This window comes from Cuculus canorus, chromosome 4, assembly GCF_017976375.1.
Source record: "Cuculus canorus isolate bCucCan1 chromosome 4, bCucCan1.pri, whole genome shotgun sequence".
Taxonomy (NCBI): Eukaryota; Metazoa; Chordata; class Aves; order Cuculiformes; family Cuculidae; genus Cuculus; species Cuculus canorus.
In genome coordinates this window covers 4,682,592-4,707,874 of record NC_071404.1, presented here as the reverse complement: position 1 = coordinate 4,707,874, position 25,283 = coordinate 4,682,592, and the positions used below count along the sequence as shown (strand labels likewise).

Here is a 25,283-nt window from a genome sequence, read left to right as displayed (position 1 = left end):
TTGGGTAACAAGCAGGAGAAGCTGGAAGCTACTGTGCTACTTGAAAGCTATGATCTGGTTACCATCACAGAAACGTGGTGGGATGAGTCCCATGACTGGAACGTGGCTATCAACGGCTACAGGGGGTTCAGGAGAGACAAACCAGGAAGGAGGAGTGGAGGCGTTGCCCTCTATCTCAGGAAAGGGATAGAATGTGAAGAGCTGTCGTTGAAGAATAGCTGCAAACAGGTTGAAAGCTTGTGGGCAAAAATTAAAGATGGAAGAACCAATGGGAACCTTGTGGTTGGTGTATACTACAGGCCACCAGATCAAGGTGAGACAACTGATGAAGCCTTCTTCTTCCAGCTACAGAAGGCTTAGCGCTTGCAAGTTCTCATCCTGCTTGGGGACTTCAAACACCTAGACGTATGCTGGAGAAGGAGCACAGCAAGCTGTAGGCAATCCAGGAGACTCCTGGAGTACATTGAAGATAATTTCCTAGTCCAGCTGATACAGACTCCCACACGAGGAGAAGCAATACTGGATCTTATGGTCACCAATACATGCGAACTCATCAGTGATGATAGGATTGGTGGCAGCCTGGGCTGTGATCATGCACTGGTGAATTTCAGTGTCCAGAGGGAGATGGAACAGCTGAGGAGTGTAGTCAGGACATTAGATTTCAGGAAAGCAGACTTCCAGCTCTTCAAGGAATTACTCGGTAGGACCCCCTGGGATGTGGTCCTCCAAGACAAGGGAACAGAGCAGAGCTGGAAAATATTTAAGGAAGCTTTCCACAGGGTGTGAGAGCGCTCAATCCCCATATGTAGAAAAAGAAGCAGGAAAGGGAAGAGACCGTCATGGCTGAGTAGAGGCCTGCTGGTTAAACTAAAAAAGAAGAAAGAACTGCACAGGCAGTGCAAGCAGGGACAGGGAACATGGAACGTGTATAGAGATGTTGCCCGGTTGTGTAGGGATGAAGTCAGGAAGGCCAAGGGGCAGCTGGATCTGAACTTGGCAAGGGAAGTAAAGACCAACAAGAAGGGCTTTTACAGGTACATCAATTGGAAGAGGAAGATCAAAGAGAATATACCCCCACTGATGACTGGAAATGTGGATCATGTAAACAGATGAGGAAAAGGCTGAGGTACTCAACAACTTTTTGATGGGATGTCATCCAGAGGGACCTGGGCAGGCTGGAGAAGTGGGTCTGTGAGAACATCATAAGGTTCAACAAGGCCAAGTGCAAGGTCCTGCACCTGGGTCAGGGCAATCCCTGTTTTCAATACACGATGGGAGATGACGCACTTGAGAGCAGCCCTGCAGAGAAGGACTTGGGGGTGCTGGTCAATGAGAAGCTCGACATGAGCTGGCAATGTGTGATCGCTGCCCAGAAGGCCAACCGTGTCCTGGGCTGCATCAAAAGCAGCGTGGCCAGCAGGGCGAGGGAGGGGATTCTGCCCCTCTATTCCTCTCTTGTGAGACCTCATCTGGAATACTGTGTTCAGTTCTGGAATCCTAAACATAAGAAGGATATGGAGCTGTTGGAATGGGTCCAGAGGAGGACCACAAAGGTGATCAGAGGGCTGGAGCACCTTCCCTATGAGGACAGGCTGAGAGAGTTGAGCTTGTTCAGCCTGGAGACGAGAAGGCTCAGAGGAGATCTTATAGCGACCTTCCAGTACCTGAAGGGACTACAGGAAAGCTGGAAAGGGGCTATGCGTAAAGGCTTGTGGGGATAGGACAAGGGGGAATGGTTATAAACTGGAGAGGGGCAGATTTAGACTAGACGTAAGGAGGAATTTCTTCATTATGAGAGTGGTGAGGCCCTGGCCCAGGTTGCCCAGGGAAGCTGTGTCTGCCCCATCCCTGGAGGTGTTCAAGGCCAGGTTGGGTTGGGCCTTGGGCAGCCTGATCCAGCGGGAGGTGTCCCTGCCCGTGGCAGGGGGGTTGGAACTAGATGATCTTTAAAGTCCCTTCCAACCCAAATTATTCTATAATACTATATTATGATACTATGAAATAAAGAAAAAAATATTAAAAGAAACAAATAAAAAACACCTTTAGAAAGAAATTGCAAATGTTTTAAATGTTTTCTTGGGTTTTCCTTGAATTTCCTTGCAATATTTGAAATGCAGTCTCTTCATGGCAGCTGCTTATCTTGCATCTCTAGTGTGTATAGCAGCCTGCAGGCTTTAAGCTGAATCATACCTAATAGTTACAATTTTTTTATAAGATATGTGTGCTCACGACTGATGTAATCAAAGACATTTCAAAGGAGGCAAAGGCTTGTTCAAAGCTTCTTAACTTTACATGACCAGGATTTTCTAGTCTGGGATCTTCAAGTCAGGGTATTACATGCGCTCATTTAAGGATATGTCCTTGATTTTAAGAACAATGACTCACATGGGGACTGTTTTTCTAGAAATGCTTTAACCCTCCCTCTATCCACGAACTACAGATTTGTGAGGAGTTGATTTTGGTATATAAATTTGAATAAAAAGGCTAAAATATATTTTTATTTGAAAAATGGGGTTTATTTAACTTAAACCTTTAATTTAGACGTAGATTTGATTATACTGTCATATCAGATATGCACATGTGTGGATCAGCTGACAGTATCTTGAAAAAATACAGTTTCTTGTCAGGTGAAGGATTTAAAAGTCCCAGGTCAGGAAAGCTTATGAGTTTGTATAATATTTTGGAAATCTTGCCAAAGCTGTAATGTAAGCCGAGTCTTTTAAAGCTCACTGAATTGTACTATTAACCTTGGAATAAAAAAAATAAGATCATTTTAAAATCTTACTTTTATAATTAACATGCACGAGTGATAGAAAGCAAACAGCAACCTTCTCCTGGACACCTACTCCTCATTTGCACATGCTAATTACTTACATTTGCATACACATACGAAAACAGAGCGTTTTCCCCATTAGTACTGATCACATTCCTCATTAAGTTTAGTAAACACCCCCAAAATACAACCACAGTTGTAGCTAAACTTAACATTACTCTACACAGGCTGACAATCATGCCTTCTTCAAGATTTTTGGCTATCTGGGATAGGAACTTTCAAAGAAACAAATGACTACATACATATTGGAAACAACTCAAACTCTGGCTAGGTCACCTCCCGACACTGTTATAGTTCTGGTCTGCAGTGGTTGGATGTTGGAAAGCTGAGCAGCTGCTGGCACAGGCTGCTCGTCTGCAACCAGCTAATGTAATTTCCTTTGTGCAAATAGTGAACACGACTCCATTCAGCCCAGAGGGCTCAGCAGACCCCTCCATTCTAAACATTGATAAGATTTGGATGGGAGAGCAAAAATAAAGATATTGTATTTCTGCCTGGAAGTAAAGAATGACTTTGCCTTGTTATAGGTGCTAGTTTGTTGGTGGGTTTCGTTAAGGAACGTAGAGATAGTTTTAATAAAGCAGTGTGAAATCATTCAGACTACTACTACAAACTTCTTGCTGATGAAAAATTCATCTCAAGAGATCATGGATGGAAACGGCATCACACCAGGATGAATATTTAGCTTAAACGCACAGTTTGCATTAGAAGAGTAATACCTAAATACGTTATATAGTCTGAAAATAGCTCAGTGCTTGTCCATTCTGGATTTTCCAAAGACATGAGCTTTGCAGCAATGTCGTTTTTCTCCTACCCTGAGCTGAGCTGGGTTTACGCTTGCCTTTCATCACCAGAGCGATGCGAAGCAGTCACAGAATACCAATGTACCTCTTCCAGTCTGTGAATGTGTTGCTGCATGCAGGTATAATGCTGTGAGTAGCAGTCCTGGCATAAACACGGCAATTTGCTGAAACCCTTCAGTATTTCATTAAGGACTTAGGATAAGCTCATTTTTCCTCATGGCCAAGAGCTATCAGAATGGAAGTTGAATAGTACACTTCCAAATACGATGGTGTTTAAAGAACGCTTTAATAATCTACAAAGGATGGTAAAATAGGAAAGAGAGGAATTTGCAGTTAACAACTGCTATGATTTCCAGGGTAGAAGAAATTTAGGCAGAAGGAGTCTTCCAAGCTGGATAAACCAGCAGAGGAATTTCAGCATTGAGATGCAGAAATAATGGACAGTATCTTGAAATACTCACATGTTTATTTTATACAGCTGGCTATGCAAATTCTACTTTAACTGTTTCAGCTCTGGTAGATGATCCATGAAACATTAAAAATAATCAAAATACTTATTGTGGAGGCAAGGTAAACTGCACAAAGTTGTTAGGGTACATGTAGACCATAATGGAGAATAAGAAAGAAAATTATGCAAAACTTTATAGATCAAAACATCCTCTCACCTTGAACGCCATGTGTAGTTCCAGGCTCCTAAACTCAGAAATGAACACAGCAGAAATGGAAATGATTCTGCAATTTGTAGTTATTAAAAAGTGAGACCATTCCCCTTAGAGAGGAAAAAATTAGCTAGACCATGATAAATGTATATAAATAAGTAAGCTATACAGATGTAGTAACTGCAGAGGTCTGATCAGCCCTTTCTTAAAACATTAGAACAAAGAGCGTTTCCTGACATAGAGATATAACAAATATTAAATCCAAAAGGAAAATTTTTTTGCACCAAAGAACCTTTGTATTCTATTGCTACATGATATTGAGGTGATCGCTAAGTTGATAAACTTAAATAAATTCTTTAATAGAGGTAACCAACCTGGGATTCCAACAGATTTGTATACTAAATCCCTCCTCTTCCCTTATTTCACTGCTACCTTTCTTGCCCGCTGGATTAAGAAAGCGGTCTGTGTGCTTGGCAGGACACACATACTAATTAGGTAATGGGTATTTAATCAAGGGATGAGATTAACATGCTAATAAAACCTTCCTTCTTTCTTTTTCTTTCTAAAAAGGAAGGTGGATCTTGAGAGCTTGGAGACTTCTCTGGTTGAAACTGAGCAAGATATTCACAAGAGAAACAGATAGATAGGTTATTAGATCAAAACAAATGAGGATAAGAAAGCTCTGCTTGTCCCTAGAGAAACGTAATTTGCCCTCGGCTGCAGTTCAATTTTCATCCTGGAATAGCTTCTAAGGAGAATGATCCCAGAACACTACCAAATCTGGGATATTGCAAAAGATTTTGTGAGCATTTCCAATATTGGCTGAGCATTGAAGTCAGACAATGCTCCAGCGTTGGCTCGATGTGGAGCCAGGAATGTGCCATCAATGAGGACGGCTCTCCTCTTGCCCCCTGCCTGGCTTCAAAGCCAGCTGGAGGGGCATGGTGAGAGATGGAGAGTCACGCCTGACTGAATGCAGAGGCAGAGGATCAGTAGGTTTGCTGGGGGAAAGCCAGGGCTGAAGCCCAAATTTGACTTATAATAACTTGAAAATGTTGCAGAGCACAAGATTAGGAAAATTTGCCAATGTATTTCTGTTTGTTGGAAAGATCATGCGTCAAGTTAAGCTTGCTAACTCCTTCCTAACTGCAAGAGTTATTTTCTCCAGTGGTTGTGGGTGTTTAGTTTATATTCAGATAAGCTTTTTATTTTCTCTGACATTTTCTCAGAGAAATAAGGATGTTTTCTTTCTGATAATCCTTTTCCAGCTTACAATGCTAAAGGAGCATAAGCTGTTTCAAGAAAGAGAAAAGCATGCACTTTCAGTCCAACATCACCTACTCGGGATCAAACAAAAATATGTGCAAGCTATCTTCATCTCTTGGAGACATTTCATTATCTCTACACATCTCATCTGTACAAATGTGCAGCAGTTTGGAAAATAAAATGCCTTCTGCCATCACACACAGGCCAAGATTCTTCAAAATCAGAAGGTGCATTAAAAACCCAAACTTTCTTTTCTCTGTGGAGAATCTTGTGCAAATAACCTAGGTTTTGTCTTCACCTTACTATTACTTCCAGAGAGCAGCACTGAAAGATTGAAGTGGTATGTTTTGATCTAGAGACCCTACACCCTCTTGTTTGCACGGAAAAGTTTTCCATTAATGGTTCTTAAGCCTAATGTGAAACAACTTTAGGAAGTTGTTGTACTTCAGCAAGCCACATTGCATCTTTTTGATCTAACTTTAACGTAAGGAGCCAGTAATAGATTGGGTGCTGTGATACGATTTGAAAAGCAGGTGTTGTTATGGTCCAGTGAAAACAGATTTTCATGAAAAAGTACAATTTGTTGCAACTGAAAATATCTATGTTTAATAAATTTAAAGGTATCTATACTCTTACTGAGTATGTGTACGGTGTCTGTAAACTTACTGAGACAATCCTTTTGTGGGAATTACATAGAAAACCATAGAAATGAATGAGTTTTACTAAGAGGTCAGAAATATTTGCAGCTTATTCAAGGCAGATTAAGTAGCAAGACTTTGTAGTGGGAGGTGTAGAAATGCTTCCTTGAAATTCTCATTTCTCTGTCATTTTAGGAAATGTATGTGTGTGCCAAAGTATCTCGTCATTCTTCTGATGTTTTTATCAGATCCATGTGAAAAGCTGTTGGTTCCAGCCTTGAAATGTAAATTTGTCTTACACTGCTCTTACTGCCAGTAGGAAGACTAAAAATACATATGTAATGATGTTCATGGAATGCTTGCAAATGCCTTTGGATGATGATTCGAGTTTTTTTTTTCTGTTATCCAAAATACTGTTAATTTCAGAGGCTCATTTTGGGCCAAAATGTATGGAGTTGTATTTAAATGAAAAATTCCCTGACAATAAAGTGACTTAACTATTAGGAAAACTTTGCCAAGTAGGTAGGTCACCCAAATGGAGCCTGAGTTTAAAAAAAAAAAAAAAAAGAATTAGTTTTTGCCAATTTATTATGCTTACATCTGGTTTCATGATTTTCTTATTACTTTAAACATTCTTTGCAGCATTAGAAACCCTAAACAGCCCACAAGCCTAGTAATTCAGGAAGGCTCATAATAGAGGCAGATCTATTTAATTTTGTTGAGCATAGAAAAATGAGAAAAGTAATGAAAAAGTTAGAAAAATGAGCAAAATCATCATAACCATAGGTAGTCATTACGAAGGCTTCTGACTAATTACAACAGAGACTTTGAAAGTGGGGACATTTTAGGTCTGGTGCCTAAAAGTACGGATTTAGGAAAGTACGCAAAAGTGATTATTTAAAGCTTGGAGGCAGGAAAATGTATCTGCTAAAACCATACTTAACAACTGGCCTGACTGGAGGCAGAAATAGATTGATTTCTAGAGCCAAGATCATGTTTTTCAAGGGAAAATGTCCCTGTGTTTATTCATATGGGAACCAGGAGCACTCAAACCTTCTGAAAACCAGACATACTAAAGATTTTGATTCCATTAACTCCGAAGGACAAGATGGGACACATTTGGGCTCAATGTCATGTTTTTAAATAAAGCTGTAATTGTCAAATTTATCTTGCCCAACTTCAAATATACAATGTGGAATTTTCTATTTGGCTTGGTTGTCCACTTTGCCTTGAACAAATGGAGAGAAGAGGCATGACAGAGAATGAGTCATCTCATCCTTGAGTAGGTATCTAAAACTGGTCACATGAATCTTCCCCCACAAGGCCATATTTCTCTTCATGCCTCTAAAAGGAGTGTAGGATAGGTGTCAACACCACAGATGTCTGAAATCTGAAGAGATACATCTTGTCCTGGATACTAAAACCCGAGCACCAACCTATGAACATTTTACTTCCATCTTTATTATTCCTTTCACCACTTTTAATGTATGATATGGTGATGCCCCTTTAATGATTTCTTTTCCATGGTGTTCACAGGCGGAAAAGATTTATGCTACTTGGTAAATTTAACTTCATACTTGGTGCAATAAAGAAAGTGAAAGTGCACTTAAGGGTTATAAAAAATCTTGGCTCTCAAACCATAAAATTTCTGCAGTGTTGGTATTTCAGGTGTCTTATTGCTGAAGGTGCTTAAACTGGCTTAAATGGTCATTGATGACAGGAAATCAACATCAGTAGTACAGTAAATCTATGTGTTGTCTGGCTAGCAGTTAGAGGTTAAATACCATAGGCAATGATATCAGCTAATGGTACATAAAGAGTTTTCAGAAATACCACATAGAAAACTCCGGAGAAAGAGTTTTTATGGTAAAGCTAATAAAACATATAATGTGGTTAACCTGGAGTGATTCAAGGTGAAATTCAATTCCCAGAAAATTCTTGGTCCTTTGACAAGAGCACACTTTACTATTGCAACTACAGTTTCTAAAAACACGTCTATATTAGACTTAAACCCAAATATACTTCAAGAACTGGCTGGAAAAGGGGATTTCAAATTATATACAATATCAACAGGAAAAATAAGTAACTTAACAAAATTACAGGTTTTTAATGAGAATCAACTCAGCTTCATTTTAAATTACTATAGAGCCTGAAGGTCATTTCAGTCATCAAACAGTCATGATTTATTCCCTAGAAACTAATAGGCACACTCCAAAGCTAAACAGAAATGAAAGATTTGGAGCATATTACATTGTTATGTATTGGCACTTAGGAAGAAAGCTTCTTGCATGGAGGCAAATGACTCTTTTTTATCTGTACTATAATAGGTAATTGTTTGGGGACCAATAACAAAGAAAACCAACCCAACAAAAAACAGAGAAAGCCATTTCTGAAATATGATGCACCAACACAATAAGAAATGAAATTTAGCAAGGAAAATACATCTGCTGAAGACAGAATAAGACAGGAGGGAGAATTTATAGCCCTGTGCTAATTTTGTAATCTTAGACTCTGAGCTGGGTGGAAGAATGACGGAAAGGACCTTATCTAATAGATGTGACAGAAGCAATGAGATTGAAAGATGATAATCTTCATCTGAACTGCCACCAAAGATTCATATCCATAGAGTTAGATGTTAAACTTTCTCATAAAAGTGAAATGTTTGCACTTAGTATATTTAGAAATTAGAACCAGGGAGAGCTGCTCCTTCTGTCTCAGCGTCTATAGCTTTTTGGTGTAAACTAGATATCTTAAATAGGCAACAGAAATCAGGTAAGTGCATGCTGAGCCTCTTTGCTCATTCATTCGCATTACCAGATTGAAAGAGTTGTAAATGTGTTTGTAAACAGTATTTTATGGGCTTAGGCATTTGCTGTACTTCAAAGTTATGCAAGTCACGTAATCTCTTACATTTACTCTAGCAGAGCGTTCAAACAAGATCAGGCAGAGTTTCTAAGGGGTTGGGAGGCCCACTTGCTGAAAAAAACATTAGGTTCAATGCTTCACTATCTGGCAGTTTGCTCTTTAAAATAGTAGAGCAAGAGGGAATCAAGCAGCTTTACCAGTATTTAAACCTCAGCCTTGTACTTAGTTCAATGGGTGTAATTTGGTCTTACTTTTGCTTAAGGTTATGAAAATCTCAAGAAAGCTGTTAGGATGTACGCAACATGGCTTTGGGGTCTCTTTTGCCCTCGACTCTTTGATCCTCTCTTTCTTCTTGTGAAGTCAGCCTAGACAGCAGCAGCTCAACTTCAACATTTTCTAGCTTGATCTATGGTGTTGTCTACCTGAAAATTCCTTTTGGACCTGGAATCAGTATTGTCAAAACTGAATTTTTATCCTTCTTCCTACCAAACATCGACTCACTCTGTTTCTTCAGCTATGGGGAACTTGCGTGTTCCTCTCTGCTGCCCTGCTTCACAGGTTTCACGTGACTCCGATGCATCTCTGAGCCCTCCCGGCATAGCCAGATCCAAGGGGTGCCATTTAGGGGAATGTAATGTCTTTAGGATTGGGCTTGCCTGCAGGGGAACTCTCTTGTTCATGTAATTCATATCTCATACCCCCATTTCCTCCTCTTATCCCTGACAACCTCTTCTTCATGCATGTGTATCCTTTTAAAATATAGGTGAGGTAGCTGTTCCTGTAGTTCAGCATCTACGGGAATAAGGCACCTTGTCCCCGTTTTGCATTCCTTCACTGGAAATCTCTTGCATAGCATTCAGTATAAAGCACTTGTGCACTTTCACGGACCTCAACAGCCTTTCCCAACCCTGCTGATGGTCTCCTACACCTATTGAGGTGCGGCCATGGAGATGAAGTCTACGGAGTTCATGATTCTCTATTAAAAACATTACTTGTTTGTTTCCTTTTTTCTACTTGGTTCCTTAACTAGAGATGGGAAGGTAAACTAGATGACCTCCTCAACTCCTTTCAGGTCCCATTTGCTGTAATTCTGTAGGTAAAACCCACAATCTTTTCTTAGAGCAAATTCACTACTTCATATTTTGCTTGAAAACCCTTTGTGAAGCCACCGATGAGAAAAGACCCAGCCTTAGTAATGACTAGGAAGGGACTTTCATGCTGCTGTTTTTCAGGCTGATTAGATTGTTTGATATCTCTTTCTGTCTCCTACATTCTACAAAGTCTCAAGCCTTAACTCTGTGGCCACAACTCCCTCTTAGTCAGATATTTGCACAGTACCCAGTGAATGATAAAGATAATATCTGGGTAAAGATAACAGTTCTGAGTAGACACAGCTTGAGGCTTCACACCAATTATGCATAAAGGTGAAAGATTCTGTCCTTTCCAGCAGTAAGAATTTCCCTCTTACGGAACTGTAGCTGTTGTGGTTTATAGTGAATCAATCAAAGAATGTGTGTCTGTTGCATAAAGTAACAGAAATGACACAGATTAACAGAATGAATCTGGGAACTGAATTTCTCTATCAAATACTGACAGTCAAGACTGTAGAAAATATATCTACTTCTCTTCTCAGAAATGTTTGTGGTGTTTGGTAAGCCCATTTAACACTGAAATATTTGTTGTATAAATGAAAACCCTGCTAGCAATGACTGAATGCAAGAACTGAACGTTAACACATTACTTTTGATAGGAAAATACTTATAATCGCAAGCAACAAAATCAGACACAGATATGGAATTTGGGCCTGATGGAACCCTATATGGGTAGATTATCGGTGTTATTTCAAATCCTTATGTCTGTTTAGGCACAGAAGAATTTCAGCTCAGGACTGTATGTGAGACTTAGGAGCAGAATTCACCTTCCTGCTCTCTTTCACATAGATAGAGATGCTGCAATCAATTATACAGTATCCACACTCTTTGCTGGCTCATTTCTCTCCCAGTGAGGAATCACACCCTCCAGAAGTTCAGTTATTCTTTAACTTCTCAGAAGCTGGGACAACACGTTATCTAATGGAGATTACATACCTTAGGCGTGTCTGAAACTATGAAATTAATTCAGCCATCTGAGATGTGTGATTACTTCTGCATAACCATATCGCTTGAGGCATCCTGCTGTCTTTATTGCAAACCCATCCTCACACTTATAAGGAAATCACACATATATTTTGCAACGTGAATGTGACTAAATAATTTTTTTTCCTGACTTGGAATCAAAAAAATACCGAATAGTTCACCTCTGATCAGCTGATGTCATGATAGTGAGCAAAGCTATGAAGGTATGAAATGGAGAAAAAAAAGCGTTGTCTCTAGGTAAGGTAAAGGTTCATAGTTGTGTGACTTGTTTAGTCATTGACTAGTTAGAAGAGAGGAGTACAGAGACTCCTGGCAAGACAGTGAAACAGATGGACAACTTTGCCCGAACTAGAACTTTTTCCTCTTGAAAAGAGAAATGCTGGAGAATCTGTGATGAAGGAGGTATAAAAGAATATTCTAAGAAAGCAATGGGATTTAGGCTGTAAATTTAACTAGTGTGAACTGGAGGCTAATGGAGCAGAAAATCCATGACCGAACCTATTGCACCCTTCCTATCTCTCCTTTGACCAAGGTTGTTGAGAAAAACACTGTTGCCCCTGCCCAGGTCTGTGAATCTGCATGATTATCAGACAAGTCAGAGGAAGAGCAAAGAAAGCGTATTCCAGGATAAATGGAGCATATGTGGCAAGACAAACTGGGACGCTACATTATACTTTGCAAATGTATGCCTAGTTTTAAATAAAACATTTGCTACTAAAAGAACCACTTGAAGAAGGTAACCCAGAGCCATACTGACTGCAAATTAGGGAGAGAATCACACGGCAGGGTTGCCTGTTTGGGTCCAGGTTCAACCCTTGTGCAAGCTAGGACAACCCATTTGCACTTCAACGCTGGATATGCATCTGGCACCCAAGTTTTGTGATGCCACTGTATCCATAGCACTCAGAAACATTACTTTGCAGCCATACAGCATTTTATTGCTCATGGGCTGCTAAAGGATTATCGGTATTCCAGGTGATTTGCAGAGAACTCCAATAGCAGTCTTTCACTGAGCACATGAGATAATGATGAAAACATGTTTCAGGCTGGAAATATGGCTCCTATCTCTTATCCAGTCAAAAGCAATTCTATAGCGGTGAGGTACTATACTACAAGATGGATTTTAATCTCCCTTACACCAATGGAAATTAGAGAAAGTTCAGGTAGAATCAGTAGAGTTGCAGCAACATAAATCAATTCCTTTTACAGCTGCACCTGTAGCGAGAGAGACTTTTTTTCTAAATAAAGAAGGATTGAAAGGCAGAATTCTTTTTCCTCTTATCTTTGTCCCGAGATATACTGACAAATTTCAGGTAGAATGAATCAAGACAGGGTGAAGCACAAAGGACATCAAGTGATGTTGACAAGAAGTAGTTGGTGACAACAACGCTACGGAGACTGAGAGAGGATTTAGTGGTCATGGCGGTAGTACATGGAGGAAGATAAAGGCAGGAGCAGTCCGCGAAGCAGCAGGAACAGAATTAGCAAAAGACAAAAGGAATGAAAGGGGTAGCTTCATGGTTAGGAAAGGAAAAACCATTTAGAGGTATTTGTTCCTATTACAGCATGTGCTGAGCTGCAATCGCAGTGCAAGAGGACGGTGTCCTGACAGGAGAAGTGAGCCCTTTTATCAGGAAAGATATTTTTTGTGATCTATATCATCAGGCAGTTCCATGGCCCCCATTGCCGTCATCTCGGATGGCAGAGGCAGTGCTAAAATTCAAATTGCTGTGTGCAGCTAAGGTGACCCCTTTTGCACAGCAATCTCACTGTGTCGGTGAATCAACAGGGGGAAGGTTTCACCCCACAACCCTAGGGTGGGCTGATGAACGGGCTGGTGAGCTGAGAGCCTGGCCTTGTGACTCTATCATTTTGTTTCTACTACTAATACCATACATGAACTTTGCACTATAATTTACTCCTTTAGGCTGTGTCAAAAGATTGTTTTTCATAAGGTTGGTGGTATTTTTCAAAGAGCAAACCATTAATAGTTGCAGGACGCTGCTGCCACATCCTGAGCGCACATTTAGATGTTATCCTCAGCCAAGCAAAGGGGTGATCAGAGCATTTCTGTACCAATGTGAAAGGGAAAAATAAAAAATATAAAAGGATTTCTGTGTGCTTTTGAACCACTTGGAGAGTTTCTTCCGCTAACAGATTCAAAGCTTTGGAGACAAAATGCACAAAAGTTTTCTGAATAGGGATAAAAGAATCTTAGATTCAATGCTTTCACCCAGATGAGAGCATCCTATGGCAGCTTTCTGACAACACACTGGTGTTGTCACTTAATGACTGTATAGATAGGTCTCTAAAGCCGTGGCCCTGCTGACTGACACACTCTTCCAGCAAGAACAAGCTGCCAGCTCCAAGCATATGTTTGGCCCAGAGGACTGATAATTATAATTTCTCTCTTGAAGCACCCAGAAGCTGTGATCATGGTCCAAGACCCCCACAGAGTTAGGCCTTGACCCACTCCAAAGTGTAAAATTTTACTATTTTATAAGATAAAGCTGGCAAATTCTGATTCTCCTCTGGCAGAACATCTTTTTTTAGTACTTGTTTGTTTAAATGTGAGCAGTTTTAGAGTACTGTAAGACAGGCACTCATCCATGGGTACTCATCTGTCCTTTGGACAAGGAACTATTTGAAAGATTTCACCTTGTAAGACCAAATGCTCACCTCTGGTACCTAAATGAGAGTCTTTCCTTTCTCCTTTACAAGTAAATAGTTTTCAGTATGGATGTTTCAAATGCAGAATATCCAGAATAACACCAACAGGGACTAAAAAGTGTGGACAATACGTGAGCTCAGTGGAGAGAGCAAAAAATAACCTTCTTCTCAATTTTTGTTCTTGCTTTTAAATTATGTCAACTGCCCCAAAATCTGTTCTGAGAGTTGGGTACGAGCAAGATAAATCGGGACACATGTTTCTCCAGCAGCAGTCCTTTATCCTCAGCCACATCCTCTGTCCTGGCCAGGGTGAAACCATTACTCTGGCCATGAGGACTTTTAGGAATGCTGCCACAGCTCTCCTGTGATCACAGTGACCTTGGGATTAGTTTGTACTGACAACAAGCTGCAAAACAGCTGCAGTACAACTAAAGATGAGGCCCATGGACTTGGTCAGTGCAATGATTTGCATTTGGTATGAGCATCACCCAGCTCCAAGCAAATCTGTTGCAGAACAGTGGTGAGAGCTGCATGGCATTTAAACGAGAGCTTGAAAAGCATTTTGAGTTTTTCAGATGGTAAAGACATCTGCATTAAAAACCTTAGTTCCTGTTTACAAAAGGCAAGTATCTCTAAGTACCAGTGCATAATTTTTAGTTCACAGATTGCATGTAAAAATCAAGACAGTACATTCTTGACTGCTGATCTGTTGAATCTATTACCAAAAAGAACCAAAATAAACCACCCCAAGAAAATATTCAGCACAGATGACTTCAACGAGACTGGTCTCATCTCCTGCAGCAAGTTAATTTCCCACAGAAAATAATTGACAGGGAATGACAGAACCCTTGTATGTGAGAAAGAGACTGTCTCTGTATCTCAAAGCATATTTTTATGAGATTCTGGAATGGAGCTGGTCTGGGATAATTGTTGTTGGAGACACTGAGAGGCACCGAAAGTACCAGCAGGCATTTTTGACTAAACCCAAGAAATTCTTAAAGTGTAAGACACAGCGTGAAAGGAAAAAAAAAATTAAAGAAGAGAAGAAAAAAACCCGAAAACCACTAACCTCCCCCAACCCAAGCCCTGCTGTTGTGAAGTAAAGGAACTCACTGAAGGCAGTAAAGCTGACTCCCTACAACTGAGTTCTTGCAATCAGAGAAGACACAAGTGTGAATTTTCTTTCCTCATGCCCTGGAAAAAGCCTTTGATAATCTGGAGGGAATTAGGAAAAAAAAAAAACCAAACTGAAAGCAAGTGAACGTCACTGACAGTCGTCTCCCCTTCTCTGCCCCTTGGCAGAAGCTTTGGTATTAATTTGTGCTCTCGCTGCGTAAAACTGGTCAGATATTTTCTGACAAAATGCTTTCCTCTTTGAAAATGCTGGTAATTATTTTTCTGGAAGTCTCTTGTCTCCTTTCTGAAATCTGATCTGTCTCATTTATTCATATTTCTCTGTGTCCTGAGTTTTACCCTACAGGTACCACCCAGATTAATTGCACAGCTGTGAGAAGGACTTAAAAAGGTGTGATGCTTGGGTAGAGGTTCCAACACATGCAGAAAACCTGTTCACATCTTTTAAAAGCAAAACCAGAAACCAATAATGCACTTGCTTCAGTTGCTTCTGATAATTTATCACTTAGCTAGGAAGTTCACGGTTAAGTTAAAACCTGAGTAGCTCATTTGCCCAGCTTACACTTAGAATTACAAAATCATAGGACGGCTTGGGTTGGAAGGGACCTTAGAAATCATCCAGTTCCAACCCCCCGGCTGTGGGCAGGGACATCTTCCACTCCATCAAGCCCCATCCAACCTGGCTTTGAACACCTCCAGGGATGGGGCAGCCATGACTTCTCCAGACTGTCTGTTCCTGTGCCTCACCACCCCCACAGGAAAAGAATTCTTCCTAATATTTAATCTCAGTCTCCCTTCTTTCTGATTAAAACGGTTCCCCCTCATCCCGTCCCTGCACTCTGATCAAAAGCCCCTCCCCACCTTTCCTGTATTCAGTCCTGGAAGCTGCTCTAAGGTCTCCCTGGAGCCTTCATTTCTTCAGGTTAAACAACCCCAACATCCTCAGCCTGTCCTCGCAGGACACACTTCAGTCATCAGATGTTTTTCCCTCCCTCCAAAGGCTACTGAACAGAGAATATCCCTATCTTTGAAAAGCTCTGTTTTGTCATATGAAATACTCGTAGATTTTAAACCTTTCCTCCACAACACTCCCCAAATGAACCATATATAAAATGTGAGGAGCACAACAGCTGTTTTCCTTTATGTGGAGTGGTATGGAATAGCATACAGGAATGTTCCTTCCCTTTTTAGTTATTCTTCCCATGTAGTTACTTTTGAGGTCCCCTTCCAACCCCTGGCTGGTATAAGACACTCGAGAGTGGGAATACCTTACTCCATGAGATATGTGGTTCCCCAGCACTGTTGTCCTCCTCTATGGTATTTAAATTACACATTAAAACAATTAAAACTGACATCAGCTGCAAAAATGGCTGTGGTTCCCCATTAGAAATGTTGTTTTTCATTTCCATTAGGAAAAAAAAAATAGAAGGGCTTTTGCATTTGATTTTATATCTTTACTCTCTCCAGTTAAGACTCTTTCATGCACCTGTCAGTAACATACTATTGCCTCAAGAATGACATTTTCTCTAAGCATCTGTTTCAGCTGATTGAATATTCTCTTACTGTATAAGAGTAGTCCATTGTCTGATGAATACATGTTGTTTAATTTTTGAACAACGCGTCGGGGACTCCTACGGCTTGTGTATGCAAATTCTTCACAGTTACAAAAGAGCCATCATTTTTGCATTTCTACAGATCACTTTAAAGGGATAAAGCAGATAATTAATTTATATATAATTATTTAAAATATAAAAGCGTGATTTAATGCAGAGAACAGTTAAGTAGATGGGAAAAGTTTGCAAAATTAAGAGCACTGGCAATGCAGATCAGATGGGTCTTTCTCACAAAGAGCCTTTGTTGAGGACACATTGATATTCCAGATAAGTCCAGACACTTCTACTTTTTGTTGTGGCTTTTTATTCCTAGCTTGCTTTAGGGTCTCTTTTTTCTTCCTTCCTTTTTTTTCTTTTTTGAGATTGTCTGAGCTTTTACAGTAGAAGTTCTGAGATGTACAAATTACAGCGCTAAACATGAAATGAAGTGGGAATGGGAAATTAACGTACTGCACAATAAAGTCTGGCTGATAGATTGCCACAGTTCTCTTTAAGCTTGCTTTGAAAACAATGCTGCTTTAAAAGTCATCTTTGTGATCTGACTTTCCTTTTCACTTCAGAAAGAAAAGGAAAAAATAATACTTGTTCTTGACTTGAATTAACTTGGCATCATTACATTGTGATAAAATCCTAGGAAAGACAAGGCTGTTTGGCACTTTTACGCAGGTTACTGATTTAAATTAAACCCTTCCTGAAGAGACAGCCCCAGGGCAGTGTAAATCAGCAGCAGCCAGTCCAGGGGCTGGAAGAGCACGCTCTGATCCAGACAGCATATGTGACTCTCATGACTATCAGAGCACAGGAGGTTGCTGTGGCTACAGAGGAAAAAAAAGTGTGAATTTTCCAGGTCATTTTTCCAGGACCTTTTCCACCAATCAGCTATGTCCAGCACTGGTGGGTTTAACAAATGTTCTGCAACCTGACATATAAATATGAATGATTGGGCAGGAGACATGGTATCAAAAAGCCACAACAAGCCCAGTTTTTCTTGGATTCAGTCTGTTTTCCTGCCTACCATTTCATCCTTTAGTGACAATGGAGCTGAAATGTTGGTTATCACAGTCCTGAAATGGCCAGAAGCAAACTTTCTCCATCACGGGTGAGCAATTCAAGGGCCAAAAGGACTGTCTACACTAAATGTTTAGTATCACTGTAAACCTGATACAACCATGCCCTTAGTGAGCCCTTTGCTAACTGCAGAAGTGATTGTCTCTGCTAAAGTTGTTTGATTGCAATTTAGAATCATAGAATCACAGAATCACCAGGTTGGAAAGGACCCACTGGATCATCGAGTCCAACCATTCCTAACACTCCCTAAACCATGTCCCTAAGCACTTCATCCACCCTTTCCTTAAACACCTCCAGGGAAGGTGACTCGACTCCCTCCCTGGGCAGCTGTTCCAGTGCCCGATGACTCTTTCTGTGAAGAATTTTTTTCTGATATCCAGCCTGAACCTCCCCTGGTGGAGCTTCAGGCCATTCCCTCTTGTCCTGTCCTCAGTCACCTGGGAGAAGAGCCCAGCTCCCTCCTCTCCACAACCTCCTTTCAGGTAGTTGTAGAGAGTCATAATGTCTCTTTAGACCCATCCTGCACATCTTTGAGGTGATACATTTTCAGTGATATTAAAAAATAACTGGCTGGAGAAAAAGTAGCTAATAATAGTCCCTTAGGGTCCTCCAAAGACAGATGTATTATGTTTTTTTTTTAAAAGGCCAGTATGGGTATCCATACACCAACCTCAAACAATGTGGAATAACGTAAAGATTTTCTTTCTCATAATGCGTATGTGCTGTGAACAGGTTATGCATTTGTGGTTTATGAAAACAAGAGGGATTTCATCATATGCTGATTCATTTGGTTTTCTTTCTGGCACATAGGAGAGCCAAAATTGCAGAAACAATTTTAGACTAGTAACTTGCAGGACTGGTGAATAATCTTGTGTGCAACTGGAATGCAATTTGGAAAATGAGGAATATGGAGTCTCCTTAGTCTGGCGGGTAGAACCCCTTGTGGAAAGCAAGAGACTTAAGAAAGCATTAAAAAGCAGCAAAGGTCTGCCTCTTCCTATTTATGGTGTATGAAAAAAACAGTATGTTTTGTAGTCATTAAAAGGAATGGCCACACTGTGTCTTTTCTAATCTGTTCGTTATAATTTAGTAATAATTGCAGCAAGACTTTTTTTATCCCACAGGATTCAATTTATGTTATGTGTGAGTTGCTACCTGGGCACTAACAGCTGCTGCAAAAAGTTACTGCTTCATCTGCTAGGTCAGTGGTGGTTCTGGCATGTGTGAGCCTGCTAAGAGGGGTTACCTTCCTGCATCACTGTTGTATGTCCCCAACCATCCCAGGGCACATCTTGCCTGTATCTACAAAGACCCTCCTCCTGTCTTTCTGCTCTCTGTTGACTTGCTGAATGTTTTTTTCTATTTCATGATTACATTAAAAAAAATATAAAGGGTGATGTTATTGCTTGAGAAGTTTATATCAAGCTTATGCCTACAATATCACACATAACAACAGTGACACCAGCACAAACTACTACATCAATATGCAGAAAAGCAACAAAGAAAACTTTGGTTTTCCTGAATTCTTACAGTGTTACCTGGACATGCCAACAGAGATTAGGCAGTATTGTGTCAAGTTGTACGTTAATAGCTACAGTTCTTGTACAGAGGGCTTCCCAGCCTTAATAACATAGTGGACAGAATAAGCCTTATTTGTCCATTTTATAGGGAAGGAATGGAGTTAAGGGTGAAGTTGATGCTATTTGAGATGATCCTGCATGTAAGAGATACCCAGTAGGATTGGCAGATAGAGCGTCCTAAAGACTGGTGGAAGCCAAGTGCCTCTCTCTAGAGGGTCTAGAGTAGCACTGGTTATTTACATGTCTTTAAAGAGGTAAATGCCACGTGAGCGACTTACCTGAAGGCACAGATTATAATCCGTTTATCTAAATCTAGTGCTCTAACCTCATGATCCAACTTTCATCTCAAATCTCTGTTTTTCAGACATAAAGGATGCTTGGGTCCTAGTTGCCAAATTCATCCTCTAGAAACATGTGCTGCTTCTCACTAATGGTAGTCTGGAAGGTTACAACCAAGCTCCTGGTAAATATAACTGGGAAAATAAAGGAATGGCAGCAGATTGCTCTTATACAAGGAGTAGTTAATCACTGGATTTGACAAGGAGGCAGTTAGCAGGGAGTGTGCGTACACATGGGAGATGAGGTAATGCAGGCAGAAGCATTAAGTTTCTATGGGTCACTTTTTCATAGCTGATGGCACAAAAAGCAATTAGAGAGGAAAAAAATTAGATTTAGTGACTTCCCATCTATAAACACATGAGCTCAAGCTGCATTTCATGCCAGCTGCATAGACAAATACAAAGTATTGAGTAACTGTTTAATTTGAGAGACCGATTCCTCAAGTCTTATTTCAGGGTAAGAAATCAAGGCCAGTTATCTCAATATGGAGGAGATAAAGATTAGAAATTTCTTCTTAATTATTCATAGAGTTCTTGAAATACTCTGTGGGTATCAATTGAAAAAAAAAAAGAAAGTGGAAAGTGTTCCTGCAGTGGGGTAGGAACTGGATGATATTTAAGGTCCTTTCCTATCCAAACTATTCTATGATTCTATGTTTCGTTGAAGATTTTATATTTTAATTCAGTCAGGACCAGGGAGGGAGGATGGTTCTCCTGCTGCAGGTAAGCCAATATCTGTCTGAAATAGATGGGTTCTCTGCTACAAATTTGTTATGCCATCCACTTCCTTAAACACATTAGGACTCACTCCATATTTTTAATGTACCCAGGTGGAACCTCATTTTATTCTTCAGTTTTAAAAGGAAATAAACTGTTATGATTTCTGATTCTGGTCTAAAATTTTGAGGACTTGGAATCTCCAAGTTGGTAGAAAAGTTTGCAAAATGAGGCTCTGATTTCTGCTTCTAGGAATTGCAGTGACGCATTCTTTTTAATAATGATGAGAAAAATGTTTATTTTTTTCTAAAATCCTATTTGAAAATGAGTAATTGGGTTGCAATGTTCATTTTTAGTTAGTTCTATTTTAAAGTATTTTCACCCATCATAATTTAAAAATGCAAAAATTAAGAAAATAAATCATAGAATCATTGAATCATCGACTCATCGAGTCATAGAATCATAGAATAATTTGGGTTGGAAGGGACCTTAAAGATCATGCAGTTCCAACCTCCCTGCCATGGGCAGGGACACCTCCCACTGGATCAGGCTGCCCAAGGCTCCATCCAACCTGGCCTTGAACACCTCCAGGGATGGGGCAGCCACAATTGCGCTGGGCAACCTGGGCCAGTGTCTCACCACATTCATAGTGAAGAAATTCTTCCTTATGTCTAATCTAAATCTTCCCTTGTCCAGTTTATACCCATTGTCCCTCGTTCTATCACCACAGGCCTTTGTAAACAGCCCCTTCCCAGCTTTCTTGTAGCCCCTTCAGGTACTGGAAGGTCACTATACGATCTCCTCAGAGCCTTCTCTTCTCCACGCTGAACAACCTGAACTCTCTCAGCCTGTCCTCGTATAGGACATAAATGTAGAACCCCATTAATTTCTTTTTATTTGTTTGTTCTTTAATGTAACAGAAGAATCTGTCAGTCCTTTTTTGGTCCTCTGTTTGGCTGCTACTGAGAAATGAAATATTATAAAGTATTGCTAACATGGATTAAGTGTGGTCTAGAATAACAGTTGTGAGTGCAGTTGTGTTATCTGAAAGGAGTTGGTGGGGAAGAGATTGCTTTAACACTCAGTTGAAACTGTTATACTCAGGATCTCTGACTGAACTTTAGCCATGTAAGAGGTAAGTGTTTGACCCAAGTCAGTCATCTCTGGGAAGAGTAAACTGAAGGGTTTTTTATAAGGCTATTTGTCTTGCTTTGAGTTGGATAACCAAAACAGTAGCCTGAATCCCTTCAGGAGAGTCTACCTGTTTCCAGTGAAGGAGTAACTTGCCATGGTGTGACGTATTTAGTTGTATTTGATGTTGGATTACTCCTACCAACATTTAAAGAAGACAAACTAAAACCTCATTGCAAAGAATATCCACATAGATAGGAAAACATATATAAATCAGACTACTTTCCTCTTTTACAGACATCACCATTTGCAAATCATCTTCTATGTGTGTGTTATAAAAATAACTAATAGCCCAATTATAAGTTATTTTTTTCCCATTGTACTTTGGACACCTCAGGAAATTCCAGAAAGTGTCTGTTTGCATCTGTAGGAGCCTGGAGATATTTGAAAATCTGGTCCTGGGGGATATAAAAATGTTGTCCTTTGTTCTAGCCTTTATTATGTGAAATTTTCTGCTCTCACGTTTATCCCTTACACTAATGAAATGTTATGTGGCAGAAAGAGTGAAGTTTTTTTTTTTCCAAATATGTTTGAAAGCTACACAGCAACATTTACAAATTGCGTTTTTGACTGGAATGATTCGAAGACAGAGATTTTAACAAATCCGTTTTGCTAAAGACTAGCTTTGCCAAACAAATCACTGCCTTCAACAGCTGGTAGTGACCTACTCAGCACGTATGTGTTGCAGGGATGCTAACACCTGGACAACTTATGCAGCAAGAAACGGATACTGGTAAATCCCATAACATCGCTTTTGTCTTTAAATAAAATAAGGTGTGAATTCAACATACAAACAGACATCAAGCATGCTGTCTGATAATTTGGCTGGGATTCTAATCAACAGCATGTTTACTCAAGTGAAACATGATAAATACACTGAATCAGAGACACATTGTGATTCATGCAAAATCCTCAGTTTTAAATTGGCTTTTTCCCCCTCCTAATTGAAGCTCCTTCATTACTTGAACAGAGACAACAGAAAATGATTTCTTCAAGGAACTTTGTCAAACTCTGGATTTATCAGGTCTGCCTATGATCCTAAAACTTCTATAACGTTAGTTGTAGAAAGATGTTTTCAACAAAAAGTTTTCAACAAACTTTCTTCCATATTATTTTCCTTAATTTCATTTACATGACTGAGAATCAGGAATGCCACCATGGAGTCATGGAGAAGTATGAAGGGAAAACATCTTCATATGAGACCTGTTTAGATTTATTCTGGTAGTTGCAGTGAAGATTTAGAAGACTTATTTCAGTGCTGTTACATTTTATTGCTTGGTTCTCTGGCTGGATCTTCCCACTTTCTTTCCTTCCCACTGTCCTTTCCTCCTTCTCTCCTTCTGCTCTCAGGCCCTTTAAATACATAAGAAACAAACTTCTTACAGCAAACTGGCAAAAATATAAATCCTGCAGTACATCCTTTCCCAAGTGAGCACAGTCTCTCTAATTAACAAAGTATCAGAAAGAAAGATGGGTCCCTGGTGAGAGGACCCTGTGAATCACTGGGGCTGTTGTTCTGCTTTGCTCTGCAAGCAGTAATCCACAAATTCAGAAGTGTTCAATTCATCCTGTGACATTTATGACTAGATTTTCCAGCTTAGTTCACTGCCTCGTGTCCAATGTCCTTAGGAAAATCTAGTCTTTAAAGTAATTCTTCTCGCATGACTTTCACTCAATTGCATATGTTAGTGGTCTCTGAAGGCCTACAGCCACCAAAGAACATATCGGGATGAGGGATGAAGACAAAAGCAAGACTAGAGGAAACTGGACTTATTTCACTTCTTAAATGGAAGATGAGGTCTTTGGAAAAGCTAGTCTTTAATATGAATTCTCTATTTGTATGAGACAGGTAGCAGTCCTACCTTTCTTCCAATGGTTATACATCTTGTTTGCTTGGAGTGCAGACTCTTCAAGGCAAAGATGGTCTTTCATGAAGCACAATGGGCCCTTGATTGTGGTAAAGTTCATAGATGCTTCAATAATACAGATAGTGCAGGACCACCTCAGTTCCTACAAATAAGTGTGGTGCATATAATGTATTGATATTTTCCCTCTTAGTGAGTTCCTCTTTTCTCAATTTTTCTCTGATTTTTTCTGATAGATAAAGGTCAGAGGCCTCATAGAGCATTTTAATTGTGCAACAATAAAAAGAAATCTGAGCAAAATACCAATCTGCAAAAGGAAGGAAAAAAAAAAGCTGAAGAAAGACAAATTTTTTTTAAAAAAACTCCCCTCCAAAGGAGATGGAAGATGAAAGACAAATTATCTTTAAGAATAAAAAGAACTAGCCAAAGCAAAGTCCAACCTGATTTTCCTCTGAAGTAGTAAAGGGGAAAAACACTTTAAAAGACCTAATAAGAAAGATGGAGAAAGGTGGAGGGAATTATAAGTCAACACAAAACGCTGATAAGAAAGACAAAAGCAGAGCAAGTAGGAACCAAGAGAAAGGGAGAGTCTTTGAGGGTTAGCAAGCCCACACAGCAGAATATTATTCTAAACAACTGTCTACTTGTAGCTTGATGGAAAAATTTAGTATGAAAGTCTGAGCTGTTTTCTACATATCTGCTCTGTGATTTTAACTGACAGCCCTCTTTTCTAGCAAGGTTTTGCCCCCACTTCCTCTCCCCTGCCCTCTTCTCTTATTTATAGAGCAAGAATTTGGGTAAGTGAATAACCATGACCGATACTTTGTGTCCACGAAGGGTCTGCTGACCCCCTCCTGCAATAAGGGTGTCAGGACAAGGTGTAGCAATTGTAAACTCTGATTAACTTTCACTTTCTTAAGCTTCTCATTTTGTCTCAATGTCAGAAGTAAAGCAGGGAAACCCTAGCTCTGCAAATTTGTGGAAAGTGTGTTTAAAATACTCTTAATTGTCACACTTGAAAACTGTGATCAAGTAGCAAAAATTAATGTTTTGATGTTGAGTTTTTCCTTGACTAAAAAGTGATCATTGAAGGTGTACTTTCCATTGCAACATCAAACCCTATATGTTAGACTCTCAAAAAGAGAAGACAATTCTTGTTATAATGCCAGGGAACCCTCACCTGTGCCAGCACTCAGTACCAAACTGATGAAATCAATCTCTCAGTCCACTTCTTACCAAAGGAAATCCAGACAGCAACATCTGTGCAAAAAATGCATTTTCACAGCAGAGTTCATTTTAGTGGTGACCCCATGTGTGAGCAGGTGCTTGGCAAGAACTAAAATCCATTTAAAAATGCCATCTTGAAACAACCGATGAAGGAAAGCTGGGCATAAACTACTGAAAATGTAGGCCAGAGGTAGATGGGTAATTTTACTGCCTTGAATTTGAAATGAGGAATCATACTCGCTGACCTTCCAAACCTAACCTGTGTATGGTAGAATGCATATAAACCTAGCTGCAAAATAAATATATTGCCGCCTCCCTCCCTTAAACACTCACAAATATAGGATTTATTGTATATATGATTCAAAGCAATTTTCAAGGCAATTTTCTATCTTTTCCAGCATTTGTGCTATAAGTAAATGTCCCAGCAGTGGGTAAATCATAATCTTTACCTTTCTATAGGAAAAATAATAGTCCCGATTTCTTTTGTAAAATGTTTGATAAAGACCTCAATTAATTCTTCTACAGACACAGAAAATGAAGACTGTCTGTAACCTGTGAAGCGCAAAAAATGAATCTTAAAGAATGCATGATGGGTCCCAGTTAGCATAAAATATTAATAATACGAGTAAGGCTGCGTGGGTACTGAAAGACTGCCATCTAATTAGAGCAATTGTTTCCTAG

The 25,283-nt window shown here is 39.8% G+C and overlaps 1 long non-coding RNA gene across 1 annotated transcript in view; it reads right to left on the bottom strand.

Moving 5' to 3' along the window:
• Positions 1 to 25,283, bottom strand: part of LOC128852130 (uncharacterized) — a 53,523-nt gene that overhangs the window by 15,650 nt on the left and 12,590 nt on the right. The window contains exons 3-5 of the long non-coding RNA XR_008449777.1: positions 25,052 to 25,154; positions 24,556 to 24,635; positions 23,373 to 23,520 (exon numbers count right to left, since the gene is read on the bottom strand). This is a non-coding gene — a long non-coding RNA (uncharacterized LOC128852130). The remainder of the gene's footprint in view (positions 1 to 23,372; positions 23,521 to 24,555; positions 24,636 to 25,051; positions 25,155 to 25,283) is intronic.